Below are 14,899 nucleotides of genomic sequence, written 5' to 3' on the forward strand. Positions count from 1 at the left end.
CTTGTTTGCTTTTTGCAGAAATTATTGCTAAGCTGGTAGGTGATAAGTCCCGGGGCTACAGGGAGAAGGACATAGAGAGAGCCTACCCAAGAATCATGGCTACATGATTCAAAAAAGCTGAAAGGTGAAGAATGAAAGGCTGAGACCTACTGATTATTGAGCCCTGGATCCATTAAGATGTCTATCTTGTACTTTCAGTTATGACAACCAATAGACCCAATTAATTACTGTTATCATTTACATAAGCTAGTTGCATTTGATTTCCGCCAGCTGCAGTTAAGAGTCCCTTTTAGCAAAGCTATTTTGAGGCAACAAAAGACATATACAATGAAGTTATTAAATAGAAAATGAATCAAATATATGGAAGCAATATAAGCCAGTCCTAAGGTTCATACAGTCCAATGTTTTTCAGTGTATAATATGTATACCACTGATAGTATGTGAGATTGTTTAATATTTATTTTAATGTGAATTAAAAATATATCGAGCACATCAAACCCAACTCTTCTTTAAAAAAAACAAGTTTGTTAGGTTAAAAAATGATTTTATTAAAATTAGAATATAAATTCTTCTAGAAGGATGAGGAACTGGCAAACATCGTGAAGGCCTAATGCAAATGTCTGAAATTTTGAAAGCGTTGACATAGTTGATATGATTGATCATCAAATGCTGCTCTGAGTATACCAGCAGGCTGAGGTGGAGCAGGTGGGCCAGGTGGAGGAATGGGGAGAGAAAACACTTTGCAACTATCCCATGAGAAAGGAGGCGTTATGCCAATGCTCTGGAGAGCCTGTTCTTTGCAACTAGGTTCCAACCAAAATTTCTCATTTAGCACTTTTAATAGAGAAACTATTAACTTATGTTACTTAAGAAATATATACTGAACAATAGTTTTACAATCAATATGAAAGAGAATTCATAATATTTTTCTTGCTCTTCTATTAAACTCACGAGTTTTTAAACTATAATAGTGCATTTGATTCCACAAGAGCCTTAAGTTAATAAGCACATCCATACAGCCTTCCAGGGAATCTAAGTTAATGCAAAAATAAAAGTTAGGTTGCCCAGGGGTTTCAATGGAGAACGTTTCCATTGACAACTTTTCTTAAATCCCACATATCTTACTGGGTTTTTGAGAGTAGCTGAATAGCAAAAAAATATGGTTTATGCTGTGTGAGATGGTTTTGGAGTACTGGTGTTCTACATTTTTAATTGAGGGCAGACTCGTATGCTTTGAAAATCAAGGGAACAAAAGGCAACAATTATTTACGAACAACAAAAAATGATTTTTGCTATTCAAAGAGTTCTATAGCAACTACAATTAGGAACCTTCTATATGGGGAGAGTAGGTAAGATACGAACATAATGTCCCTCAGAACAGAATATAAGTTATTAAAAATCCAAATTGAGTAGGCCTTCTCAATTAGGAACTAAAGAAATAGAAGTTGGAGAGTGGAAAATAAAAATCTATTTGTTGAAGAAAGAATAAGTAGTATAATGGAATAACAGCAACAAGCAAATGAGAGAAACATCAGGAATTGGCCTTGGAAAGCATATCCTTGGAAGGAAATTCAAATAACTTAAGGAAGGGTGAAATGATAAAAAATGAAACCTGATGAACATGAGAAAGTGATAGAACATATTCAGAGAATCAACTGTCTTGAGACAATGTTTTGCTGTAGTAAGAAAACAGGAAGAGTATATTGTTTACTATTTTTAGGTATGAAAGATTTTCAATCATAGCCTTCATTGTAATAAAAATGAAGACTAAGATAAAAGCTTGCACTGTTTTGGGAGTGAATGAGTTGAAAGCAGTTGTTCCCTTAAGCCATAGTTTCTGATAATTTAAACATTTACAAGTTATTTTTTCTTTTACTTACATAAATATTTCCCGTCGAATGGATTAATTTTGAAAAGACAAACTATTTCATTAGCAGATATCATTTCTGGGAAAAAAAATTATGGAATAAAGGGCAAAACATGAGAGTCAGAGACCAGAAGTCCCTTTCTCACCACATTTCCCATAGAATGAACAGGTACCCAATACCCTTGACATGCAAAAATCCCTAATATATTGTACCCCCAAAAAATTGTATACTGTCAATTTCTCACTTTACTTCTACTGACATGTCCCTCTTCCCTACCCCTGTCCCAGCTTGCTTAGACAACAAGATTGTTCTGTATAGGCGATAGCTTCTCTTGGTTATCATCTTTCTTCACCTCAGTGACAATTTACTTTATCACTTGTAGCTTTGTTAATTCCAAAGAAATAAAATGCAAGACATTCCAGAAAAATCTATATTAATTGTTTCCTTGACAAATTGACATTTTAAAATTAATATATATTTTGAAGGATGAATAAAATGTAAAATGTTTTGCTTATAAGTCTTTAAAGGTGCATTTTGTAGTAGAATAACCTGGGCAAAAGTAGGTTTACAGTTGTTCCTATGGCTTGATTTGGGGCACAGACAGAAGAGATGAGAAGATATAGGTAAAGAGTTAATAGGAATAAAATTGACCGGATATGGTGACTGAAGATTAGAGGGCAAAGCAGTGTGAGAGACAGAACAGGATAATTTTGTGGCTTCTGATTGGCAAAGAGTAGATGGCAGTGTTATTCACTAAGAGAACACCGGAAGAGGAAAGATTTGCAACAAAGATCATGAGTTCAGAAGCATGCACGATGACTTTGAGGAGCTTATCAGTCGCTCTAGATCTAGGCCTCAGGAGAGAGATTTGTGATTCACAAAGGTGACGGTAACAGCCATAATGTCATTGTTAAGGGTATAGAGGCTCTCTGTCAAAAGACCCAGGTTGAATCTGGTTCTCTCACTCACCTTGTGCAAGTTGTCTACATGTGAAAAGTGGTGATAATAATACCTCCCATAAGGCAAGGAAGAATTAAATTAAATGAGAATGTATCTAAAGCATACAACAAGGTAATAAGTGCTCAGTAAATGCTAGCTTATATATTCTTATGAATAGGATTAACAAATTAGATTTAATCTATTCACTAAATCTTGTTAGGATTCCTAATATATTCAACACCAAAGAAAAGAGCAAAATGATAAAACTTTGAGTGGGTCAATATTAAAGCTGCAGAGCCCACAGATAAATGAGTGGGTGAGTGATCACATAAGTAGGAGAGAGACAGCATCTTAATGGATGGTAGAGCGCCTTCAAAGAAGAGAAAATGTCAAATTCCACCAATATGCCATAACTAATCAATGTTTTGGGGATTTAATAGTTACTAAGTCATTGGGGAACTTAGTCATTGAAATGTTGCTTGATGAGTGAAAGAGAAAGAAACAATGAGTGTAGGTTACTCTTTTTAAAGCTTGACTTTGAGGAGAGATACATGTTAGTGACTAAACAATCAAGGTAGTTTTAATTTGAGAGGTAGTTGAGCAGATTTATACATTGATCAGAAGGAGACAATGTAGAAAAAATATTTATAATATAGAAAAGGTAAATCATTGATGGAGCAAGTTTACAGAGACCTGCCGAGCACAGCAAAGCAGACTTTAGAAAAGACACAGTTCGGTGCCTCAGTGAGCACAGAGATACCAGAGCTAATGGGTGCTTGAGTAGCACCCTAAATTCAATGATTCTTATAAGAAATTTACAATAAAATAACCAGTGACTTTATTTTTATAACTGATTTTAGTGGTCACCCCCTATCTCATTACGAAGTATTTAAGATACTATAATCCATAAATCATTAATTCAGCAATTCTGAACACACAACTATCCAAGATAGTTTTTTAAATATATTTTTATTGATTTCAGAGATGAAGGGAGAGGGGAAAAGAGAAATATCAATGATGAGAGAGAATCATTGATCTGCTGCTTCCCACATGCCCCCTACTGTGACTCGAGACTGCAACCAACCCAGGCATGTACCCTGACCGGGAATAGAATCCTGACCTCCTGATTCATACATAGATCAATGCTCAACCACTGATCCACACTGGCCAGACTTTTGATTTTTTTTTTTTTTTCAATTATCACAGAATGTCTCTGACTATCAGGCTATGCTCTGAGATAGGAATTCATAGACTAGAGTTTGTCATTCTTCCTGGTTACTTTATCCATTGTTATCTAACAGTTCTTGAATTTCTCATACCTTTATTTGATGTCGAAAAAATATGCAGTTACCTAGAGCAAGTGTCAGCAAACTTCTTCTCTGGAGGGCCAGATAGTAAATATTTGAGGCTTTGTGGGTCATATGGTTTCTGTTGCAAATTTCAGCTCTGCCATTGTAGCATGAAAGCAGGCAAAGACAATACTTAAAATAATGAACATGCTGTGTTTCAATAAAATTTTTTTACCAAAATGGGTAACAGACCAGATTTAGCCCCAGCCATAGTTTGCAGACCTTTGCCCTGAAGCATTCTCTAATTTCAGTAGATGCTAGATTTTTATTTTCCAATTACAGTTAACATATAATATCATATTGGTTTGACATTTACATAATTTATGAATTGATGACCCTAATAAGCCTCATACCCATCTGACACCATACATAATTATTACAATACTAGAGGCCCTGTGCATGAATTTGTGCATGGGTGGGACCCCTTGGCCTGACCAGTGATTGGGGCCGATTGGGGCCAATCGGGGCCAGCTGGCCAGGGGGAGGGACCGCGGGAGGTTGGCCAGCTGGGGGAGGTTGGCTGTGGGAGTGCACTGACCACCAGGGGGCAGCTCCTGCATTGAGCATCTGCCCCCTAGTAGTCAGTGCACGTCATAGTGACCAGTTGACTGGTCATTCAGTCAACCAGTCGTAACTGTCGCTTAGGCTTTTATATATGTAGATTTAATCATTCCCTATTCTATACTTCACATCCCCATGACTATTTTGTTGTTGTTGTTAATCCTCACTCAAGGATATTTTTTTCCATTAATTTTTAGAGAGTGTGGAAGGGAGGGAGATAGAGAAACATCGATGTGAGAGAGACACATTGATTGGTTGCCTCCCACACATGCCCCGACAGGGACCGGGTTTCGAACCTGCAACCCTTCAGTCTTCAAGCCAACACTCCAACCACTGAGACAAACCAGCCAGGGCTCCCCATGACTATTTTTATAAGTGACAATTTTTACTTCTTACTCCCTTCACCTTTTTCACCCATCCCTCAGCTCTGCTCCCATCTGGCAACCATCAATTTGTTTTCTGAATCTATTAGTTTGTGTTTTATTTGTTTGTTTGCTTTGATTTTTTGATTCCACATGTAAGTGAAATCACATGGCATTTGTTTTTCTCTGACTTACTTCACTTTGCATAATAACCACTAGGTCCATTCATGTTGTCACATGGCAATAAGTCATTCTTTTTTTTTTTTTTTTACACCTTCTTTATCCATTCTTCTAGGTAGATTCTAAATGATAATAACCAGAAAAATAATGTAATGCTGTTTCACTGTTATTGCCATCTTGAATATGAATGGCAGCTTCACTCTATCTTGTCTCATCACAGCCAGATAACCAATTCCAAATAATTTAATCTCCCTGAAGATCTGCTGCTTTCAAGCACCTTCATGGTACAAAATTCAGACTCGCCTAATTTTTCTAGTTCCAGAAACTGATCCTGGATAACTAAAGCAAAAGGAAATTTATTGGGAGGATATTGTGGGGTTCATGGGTCGGCTCATTTCTCAAACATAGGTCAGCTCTCTTAGACCATCTTCCCATTCTACTTGATATCATGCTAGTTCCTGGCATAAAATAACATCACGCTGAAATGGCCTGAGATTAGGAAGTTTCCAGTATTCTAAGTGCCTTGGTCAGATAAATGAATGCTTGGGGAGATAGATACTACTATCAAATACAGAAGCCTGATACTTCAGGGATACTTCTGGGGGACATGTACATATACCTCCTTCAAAATGAAGGATAGATTGCTATTCCTTTTTTGTCTTTCTAATGAGACTTGGTGGATCTCTTTGGATTCTTATGCCTATAGATATGAGTGCCTTGTTTCAATCTAGTTATCCCATTATTTCAGAACTATATTGGAATGGAACCAAGAGTAAAAGAAGTTTCTCGAGTAAGTATGGGCTGAGGTGAAGTTGTCTGACACAGTAAACCCCATGGTGCTTGGAAAGCCTGAGGAAGACTGGGATGTTGTCTGCATCTGCATTAAAACAGGAAATTGTGACAGGATGACACATTCGCCTTATGTGTCAGATCCTTAACATGTGCATACGTGTAGATACCATCATTATGTAGGAACTGAGTCAACATACCAAGTCAGTTTTAATGCTTATTGATGAGTTTTCCTCCTTCGTAGATTCAAAGTCCCAGTCTAATTGAACATACTTTAAGCATGCAACAGCTTCAGTATGAAGAGTACCCAGGGGGAAAGAAAAGTACCGATATTCCACTGTTTAGATCTTCATAACTGTATGAAAGGAGAAGAAAAGGAAATCCAAGAAAGAAAATGTGTAACTTAATTTCATCAGATTGGTTTTACATGTTAACTTAATCAAAGATCCTTCTGTTGCAGGTAATAGAAACCCCCTGGAATAAGCCAAAAAATAGGAATTTACACAGGATAATGGAGTATTTCTCAGAATCTAAGAGCAGGAAGTTAAACTGGCACCTCAAAAGATGGAAACTAGTAAGGGGAAAGCTAGTAGGATGCAGGCTACTCTTCCTGTGTCTCTCTCTGCGGAGAGCGGGGGGAGGAAGCGGGGGGGGGGGGGTGTCACATGTCTACCATCTATGCCTCTTGCTGTAAGTCTGCTTCATTCTGATTTCTCTCTGAGAATTATTTTATCTTTCATGCACACAGTAGAAAATGGCCACCCACATTGTTTGTGTTTATATGTCTTTAGTTCATGCAGTTAGCATACACGAACATTTAGAGGGTATGGTTCTCAGATCTCAGGAGACAAATTCAATTGGTCTAGGAGACACTAGGTATTCACTCCCAGGCCAATCTGCTATGGCCAGAAGGCAAGGTCACAAAATATACCTGGTAAATGTGGCTGCCACTACTCAGGGGCATGAACATCAGATTTTGTGGAAGAGGAGGTATCTATTACAGGAAAATGTAGAAGAATAAAGATGACATGTGGAATCCAGTTATAGGTAAGCCATCTGAAGGCTAGTGATGAGCAGAAACTCTGAATGGGAGAAGTATAATCAAGAGAAAATGAATTTGGAAATATATGTATGTTGCTCTTTCTGAAGGAGATATACGCTGGGATTGGAAACTCAGAAGGCCCAATACAACCTTTTAAGGTTAGGTCAGCAACTATTGCATCTGTCCTTGAGAATTTGTTCTCAAACCTATTTCTCACCCTTCCTCTGCTCTGTCCTGCATTATAGAGATTGGGGAGTGACCCCTCCAATGTAAAATTCCCAGCCTTCAAATCAGCTGACTTCCAGCTGGGTTCGGCCAATGAGAGGCACTGGCAGGACTGGAGGACTGGAGAGAGAAATCAGGAAATGCTCCCCTCTTTCCTGTGAGGGCCTGACAGCACAGAATAGGCCAGCTGTGGTTCCAGCTACTACAAGGTGACCGGTTCCACCTTCTCTCTTTCCGCCTCCAGCCTCACATCTGCAGAGACTTTCTACTGTTGATAGTCTGTTTTTATAGTTTCCTAGTTTTTCAGCATTCCTATCACCTGTGGGAACAAGTTCCTGAATTAAATTCATTCTGTCTTAAAATCTTAAAGTAACTTCTGATTTCCTGGTTGGACCAGGGCCTTTGAGATTTTTTCTTTTTTGATTGCTGACGTTTCTCTGAAGTCTCAGGGCACTATAGAGTCAGAGCTGAAGCAAGAATCTAAACCTAAACTAATACAAGCCTGCACGTGCTTTTGGGACTAAGAAGCAACAGGTTTTGGTTTTTTTGTTTGTTTTTAATGTATCCCTAGTTGTAAGTGAAATCAAGATTAAGTGATGCAATCATTAGACTTAAATGACAGAACAGTTTGTATCCGAGTATTATTTTTCCTTAAACATTAGTATTGCCTTCCTTACCCTGCTGAGCAGTATTGAGACCTTTCAATTGTGCTTACACTTAGAGTTGTCACTAGTCTATTCAGTACTTTGTAGGAATTAGCCAAAGGTCTCTCCTCTGAGTGCTAGGGCCCACGCACAACTTGGCCAGCACAGTGTGAACTAGATTTCAGCTCATATAAGTCTAGTTATTACCATTTGACATGCTGTGAGTGCAAAGGAAAAATCATAGACTTGGAAACCTTCCAGTAAAATGAACTACAACCCCTGGACCAGTCGTTGCACCCAGCTCCCCGCTGCTGAGAGTGTTGCCTGCTATTGGCTCACATTTGCTCCCTTCTCCAGAGATCTGGCACTGTCCTGGCTATTGGGAGCCACCACCCAAACCGTTCCCTCCTCCCAAAGTCAATGGCCGTGTGATAAATGGCATACAAAAAGTTAATCCTCTTGCCTCAAGGTGACATTTCTGTGGAATGACTTATGATCCAGAGCCTCATTTTCTGTGATCAAGCTAGAGGTAGCCTTCACCTGAGATGTCACAGATGTCATTTGCATGACTATTTCCTCTCCCCTATGCAGTCTCCTTCATTCCCTTACAAGTGTTTCCTGAAGAACATGCCCTCAATGAATCACATGGGCCTGAATCCCTGTCTCAGGTTCTGCTTCTAGGAAAACTGGTTTATAATACAAACACTAATTATGATTTCTTTAATCTCTAGAGAAGGACAAATAAATAGACTCTGGAGAAAGATAGTCACAATTATACAAGAAGTTATATTCAGTAAACTAGTATTAAGATTTAGGGCTCCAGCCGAAACTGGTTTGGCTCAGTGGATAGAGCTTCGGCCTGCGGACTCAAGGGTCCCAGGTTCGATTCCAGTCAAGGGCATGTACCTTGATTGTGATTGCGGGCACATCCCCAGTAGGGGGTGTGCAAGAGGCAGCTGATCGATGTTTCTCTCTCATCGATGTTTCTACTCTATCCCTCTCTCTTCCTCTCTGTAAAAAATCAATAAAATATATTTTAAAATAAGATTTAGGGCTCCAATCTTAAAATAATAGGCAGATTTGTAATTATTGATGAGATGGCAAAATATGTTTTTTATTTTATATTTTTATTTTTTTTAATATATTTTATTGATTCTTTACAGTGAGGAAGGGAGAGGGACAGAGAGCCAGAAACATCGATGAGAGAGAAACATCGATCAGCTGCCTCCTGCACACCCCCCACTGGGGATGTGCCCACAACCAAGGTACACACCCCTGACCGGAATCGAACCTGGAACCCTTCAGTCCCAGGGCCGACACTCTATCCACTGAGCCAAACCAATCAGGGCCAAAATATGTTTTTTAGTATTGGAAACTCAAGAAATGAGAGAACAGAGCAGGGAAATAAGCTTGAAACTTTCATACATTTTCAGGCTAGACATGTTTGTGTGTTTAAAGTATATAAGTATGGCTAAATAGTTTGATCTAATATGCTTGAAAATCATTTTTGTGGGAAATCCTTGGACTTTACACTGAGTGGCCAGATTATTATGATCTCTGAGCAAATAATAATCTGGCCACTCAGTGTATATCCTATATAATAAGAGGCTAATATGCAAATTGTCCCCTTGACCAGGAGTTTGACCAGCAGGCAGGCCTGCCAACTGCCCATGTCCCCTCCCCCTGGCCAGGCTGGCCACACCCCACCCATGCATGAATTCATGCACCGGGCCTCTAATACACACACACACACACACACACACACACACACACACACGCACGCACATTGAGTGGCCAGATTATTATGCATTCAGAGATCATAATAATCTGGCCACTCAGTGTAGTTCTATTTAGTAGTAACAGCTACAATTTAGTAGTAATAGCACCTTTAAGCGCCAGGCTTTGCAGTAGGTACTATTACATACATTATTTCATGTTTATTCCCTACAACAATCTCATGAGATGGGTATTATCACCATTTTACAGAGGAAAAACTGAAGTACGGTGAAGCTAACTTGACCACTGTAGAGCTTGTCTTCAATGTAGGTCTGTCTGACTAGAATGCCTGCATTATTTTCATTACATTATCCTGCCTCTCAATGAAATTTTATTCAACGCCTGTTGCAATGTAACAAATCAATATATCCATATACTGTTTTACATTTTTGCCTTTTCCATTTTTAGGCATAGGTGAATGAGAAATTTGAACTGCATAATTGCTCTCCACCTCTGACACACTGACTCAAAGCAAAGCTATTGAACTGAATGACTGTCAAACAAGGAGCAATGAATTTATTCTAATATGACCACTGACTCTGGCTAAATTACTTGAGTGTTCACTGTTTTTCCTTATCTAGTAAAAAACCTAATAATATTAACTATTAGCCATGGAGAATTGAGAGGCATAACAAATATCAAGTATTATACAATCCAATTTTGAATATAAATGATACATATTAGATCAATAATTTCATGAAACTTTAGTCACCAATTATGCATTCCTGTATGCTGAGGTAATTCATAGTAGGATTTTTATGCTCAGGGGCTTATAATTTTTACCACTCCCTATTCCAATAGAAGTGGGCTTACCACCAAAATGGTATTTGTCATAATGAAAAAAAATAACATTGTTTACATTCTCCTAAGCACTGCCACTTTACCCATTACTTTTAAAATAAATAATTTTATTTATGCTTTTTTTTTTAAGAGAGAAAGAAGAAAGGGGTGGGGGAGAGAGAGACACAGAGACAGAGAGAGATTTTGTTGTTCCACCCATTCTTGCATTCATTGGTTGATTCTTGTACGTGCCCTGACTGGGGATAAACCCAAAACCTTGGCGTATCCGGACAGCACTCTAACCAACTGAGCTACCCAGCCAGGGATACCCATTAGTTTTTAAAATGCTGAAAGTCTTTTAAATTCAAAAAGGAATGAGATTATATCATTTGAGCTGAAAAGAACCGTAGCAATCATTCATTCATTCCTTTCATTTCACAAATCAGTAAATCGAAGTATTCAGAAGTTGTGACTCTACTAAGGTGGAATGGCTAGTTAATATAAACTCAGAACAGTTAATCTGCTTGCCCTAGAAGCTGTTTTGCCAGGTGTGAACAATGAACATACTGTGTGTACAGACTCTACCTTATCTTGGCCTTAAATTGACAAGAATAAATCCCAGTGGTTTTTATGAGTTCCCTCCCCAAAAAGAAATAGAGGAATGGGATTCACATACAATCTGTATAATGCTGTGTCTTCTGTGCTGGGGGAGAGGGAGGAAGGTGTTTGCTGGTGCAGGTGAATTTAATCACCTGGAAGGTCAGTCCATCATACTCACCAGGAGGGCTTTTTAAACATAAATTGCTGAATCGTACCACTAGCGTTCCTGATCACTTTCTGACTCAAGAGTGGGGCCTGCACATTTGTAGTTCCAATAAGTTCCCAGGTGATGCTACTGCTACTTATCAGTTGGGGGAACCACATTTTGAGAAATACTGGTCTATCCTCCCCAGTTCCTAGGGATAAAAACCAGGGTTTTTATCCTGGTTCTTCTTTTCACTCCAGTGTCCAATACTCCTGGGTACTGGACTTGCTTTCAGAGTTGCTCTCCCAGGTGAAGTCAAGCCTTGATTTACTATTCTGGCAATTGTATCAGACTGAAAACTATTATTTGCAGAAGTTCCTGACAATATACCCCACATTTCTCCTCTCAAACTGGGTCCCTGGATACCTAAGCCTGCTCGAGAAAAATAAATGGTTACATGTTCTGGAGTTGAATTAGTTTGCTGGGCCATCTAAAGTGGACACCAGCCCTATCCGGTTTGGCTCAGTGGATAGAGCGTCGGCCTACGGACTGAAGGGTCCCAGGTTTGATTCTGGTCAAGGGCATGTACCTTGGTTGCGGGCACATCCCCAGTAGGGGTGTGCAAGGAGGCAGCTGATCGATGTTTCTCTCTCATCGATGTTTCTAACTCTCTATCCCTCTCCCTTCCTCTCTGTAAAAAATCAATAAAAAATATATTTAAAAAAAGTGGACACCATCCCTATCTATTGCTATTAGCTACAGCCCCCTTTTCTGCTCCCATTAGGTTGTGTGCAGGTTTCTGCATAATTGTATTTTCTATCCAGATGCTCTCAGAATTATTACATGCTTAGTACTATGTGGAAGAGTTTGGACGTGGTTATATGTTTTCTTGACTTCAGAGCATATCTAACTAAATTTGTACCTTATAAAAAATATATATTTTGTTCCTAAAATATATATATTAAATCAGAAATGATCACTTGACATACAAATATACACTCAATATTGTATAGGTTCAATATTAAGAAGAAGATATAAAAATGAATAAGACCTGATTCCAGCTGTCAAAGAACCTTCAGGCTAATGGGGGAAAGAAACATTTAAAAAGTAATTTTAAGTTCCAACTGGTAAATCTGTATATCACTGGCTTTGACAACATATTAAAATGACATACTACAATTTTAATAGATCAGCTAAACAGCTATTCATAGATAAATGACATAAAGGTGTATGAACTTATAGTGTTATCGGTGGGGTGCCCTCCATGTCCCCTCCTGTTGCTGGTGGGAGTGGGCTTCTTGCAAGGTCACGAGAAAAGGGATTTCTGAGACTCGCCTGGGAGAATGAGTGGTATTAATTTGCATGGAACTAAACCCCCAAGTTCCCAAGGCCTCCTCTCCCTCCATTGCACCATGGAAGAAGTACAGTGCGCTGTGTCTTCAGCAGAGCCGCAGCCCCTTTTTCTGACTAAAGCCACTGCTCAGACTTTCTGTTCTATATTTGCACAGTCCAGTCCAGAATCAGACCCGCGTAGCTTTTTTCTAGCTGCAGTCCATTGTGTGTGGGGTCTGCATTGCCATGGATCATGTGGCCTCTAGCGCCACATGGTTAGGGAGGAAATACAGGCAAGTGCAAGGAAGCAGGAGCAAAGCCAGAGGAACACAGAGAGAGAATTCTTTGTCTGGGGATTTTAATCTAAGATTTCTTCGTGTACTTGCAGTGGCTCCATCCCCTTTAGCCAATCCACCGTTTCCCAGACTAGACTGACAGGCAAATATTTTTCCTCAACTGTACTGTGCATGTGCCCACCCTCCCCTTTGTCCAGTCCCTTCCCGCAGTGATTTGCAGGCAATGGACTCACGGTTCCCTGGGGAGGGTAAAGTTGCAGCTTCCTGATGAAGCTGCCCACATGGCCACCCTTATAATGCCTGGCCTTCCCTTTGCTCCTTTCCAGTTAATATTAATAACTAGCTAATTACAGTAGTAACAATGCTCCCAACCCATTTAACCATTACTAACTTTCCAAAGACAACTAACCTAGTTGATGTACAGGAAACAAAACACTGCTGGCTCTTATTAAATTCAAAAAATTGAATAAAAAGACTGCTTACTTCATAGAGACAAAGTTTTACAATTCTTTCATGTATGTAATATGCATGTAATGCAGTACACAAAACACTATCACCTTGATAAAACTAAAAAGCAAATTTATTTATGTTTAATATATTACTGTTTTGCCTTTAAGAAAGACATCCCAGTCTTTTGACAGGAAGCAAAGTCTGCCACCCCCAAATTTTGAGATATTATTTTTAAGAAATAGAAGACTCAGGTGCAACTTTCTTCAGCCATCCTGAATCCGGATTCATCTGACATCAGCTGCCTCCACCATGCCGCCGAAGTTCAACCCAATGAAATCAAAGTCATATATCTGAGGTGCACCGGAGGGGAAGTGGGTGCCATGTCTGCCCTGGCCTCCAAGATCGGCCCCCTGGACCTATCTCCAAAAGAGGTTGGTGATGACATCGTCAAAGCAACCGTTGACTGAAAGGGTCTGAGGATTACAGTGAAACTGACCATTCAGAACAGACAGGCCCAGATGGAGGTAGTGCCTTCTGCCTCTGCCCTGATCATCAAAGCCCTTAAAGAACCGCCAAGAGACAGAAAAAAGAAAAAAAAAAAACATTAAGCACAGTGGAAATATCACTTTTGATGTGATTGTCAGCATTGCCCGACAGATGCGATACCGATCTTTAGCTAGAGAACTCTCTGGAACCATTAAAGAGATCCTGGGAGCTGCCGTCTGTGGGCTGCAATGTTGATGGCCACCACCCTCATGACATCATAGATAATATCAACAGTGGTGCCGTGGAATGTCTGGCTAGTTAAGAACTACAAAGGAAAATATTTCAATTAAAGATTATTTGACAACAAAAATAAATAAACAAACAAACAAACAAACAAATAATTCAGAAGAAACATTGACCCTACCTAAAAGAATTTATATAGAAAGACCTGCTTAAAGGAAGGGAGCTAGCACCTTATCATCGTAATATAAACTAAATGTTACAGACAGGGAGAAACCAAACAAAATCTGCTAGACTTCCTTCCACGTCCCAGTGTTTTTGGGTGGCCAAGCAAGAATTTGTTTACCAAATATTTGCTCCTTCGTCTATCCGTTAATTGACCGCTTTCCCGCTATAGTCCCAGACCCTGCCTCCCTCTCCATAGTTCAGAATGGCACATAAGCCTTACCTACCAAATGCGTCCTAAGGTCTCCTAGTCTTATGGAATCTCTGTAGTGTACAAGCATAATAAATTTGGTCATTTTCTCCTGTAAATCTCCCATGTTAATTTGATTATTACTCCAGTCAGAAGAACTTAGAAGGGTAGAAGGAAAATTAATTTTCTGCCCACACCTTCAGTTCCTTGAAGTTCTTACTATTTGTTGCCATCCTCTCCCCAAACTTAATGAGTGCCTATGAATAGCCTTCCTATGTTCAGAGAATTTCTGATCTTGTGAATCTCTAGATCCCTAAAGTTGCACTTGAAATCTCAGGCTATCTTGCAGCGAGGATACAAGTATTTGACTTTTCTCTAAACAGTCAACCCTATGGGCAATTGTGATTTCTAAGTACATAA

The 14,899-nt window shown here is 39.2% G+C and overlaps 1 pseudogene; it reads left to right on the forward strand.

Annotated features, from left to right (window-relative positions):
• The first annotated feature begins 12,864 nt into the window (after nt 1-12,864).
• On the forward strand, nt 12,865-14,146 carry LOC103302637 (60S ribosomal protein L12-like; annotated as a pseudogene).
• The last annotated feature ends 753 nt before the right edge of the window (nt 14,147-14,899 follow it).

This window comes from Eptesicus fuscus, chromosome 14 (genome assembly GCF_027574615.1).
Source record: "Eptesicus fuscus isolate TK198812 chromosome 14, DD_ASM_mEF_20220401, whole genome shotgun sequence".
In the NCBI taxonomy this organism is placed as follows: domain Eukaryota; kingdom Metazoa; phylum Chordata; class Mammalia; order Chiroptera; family Vespertilionidae; genus Eptesicus; species Eptesicus fuscus.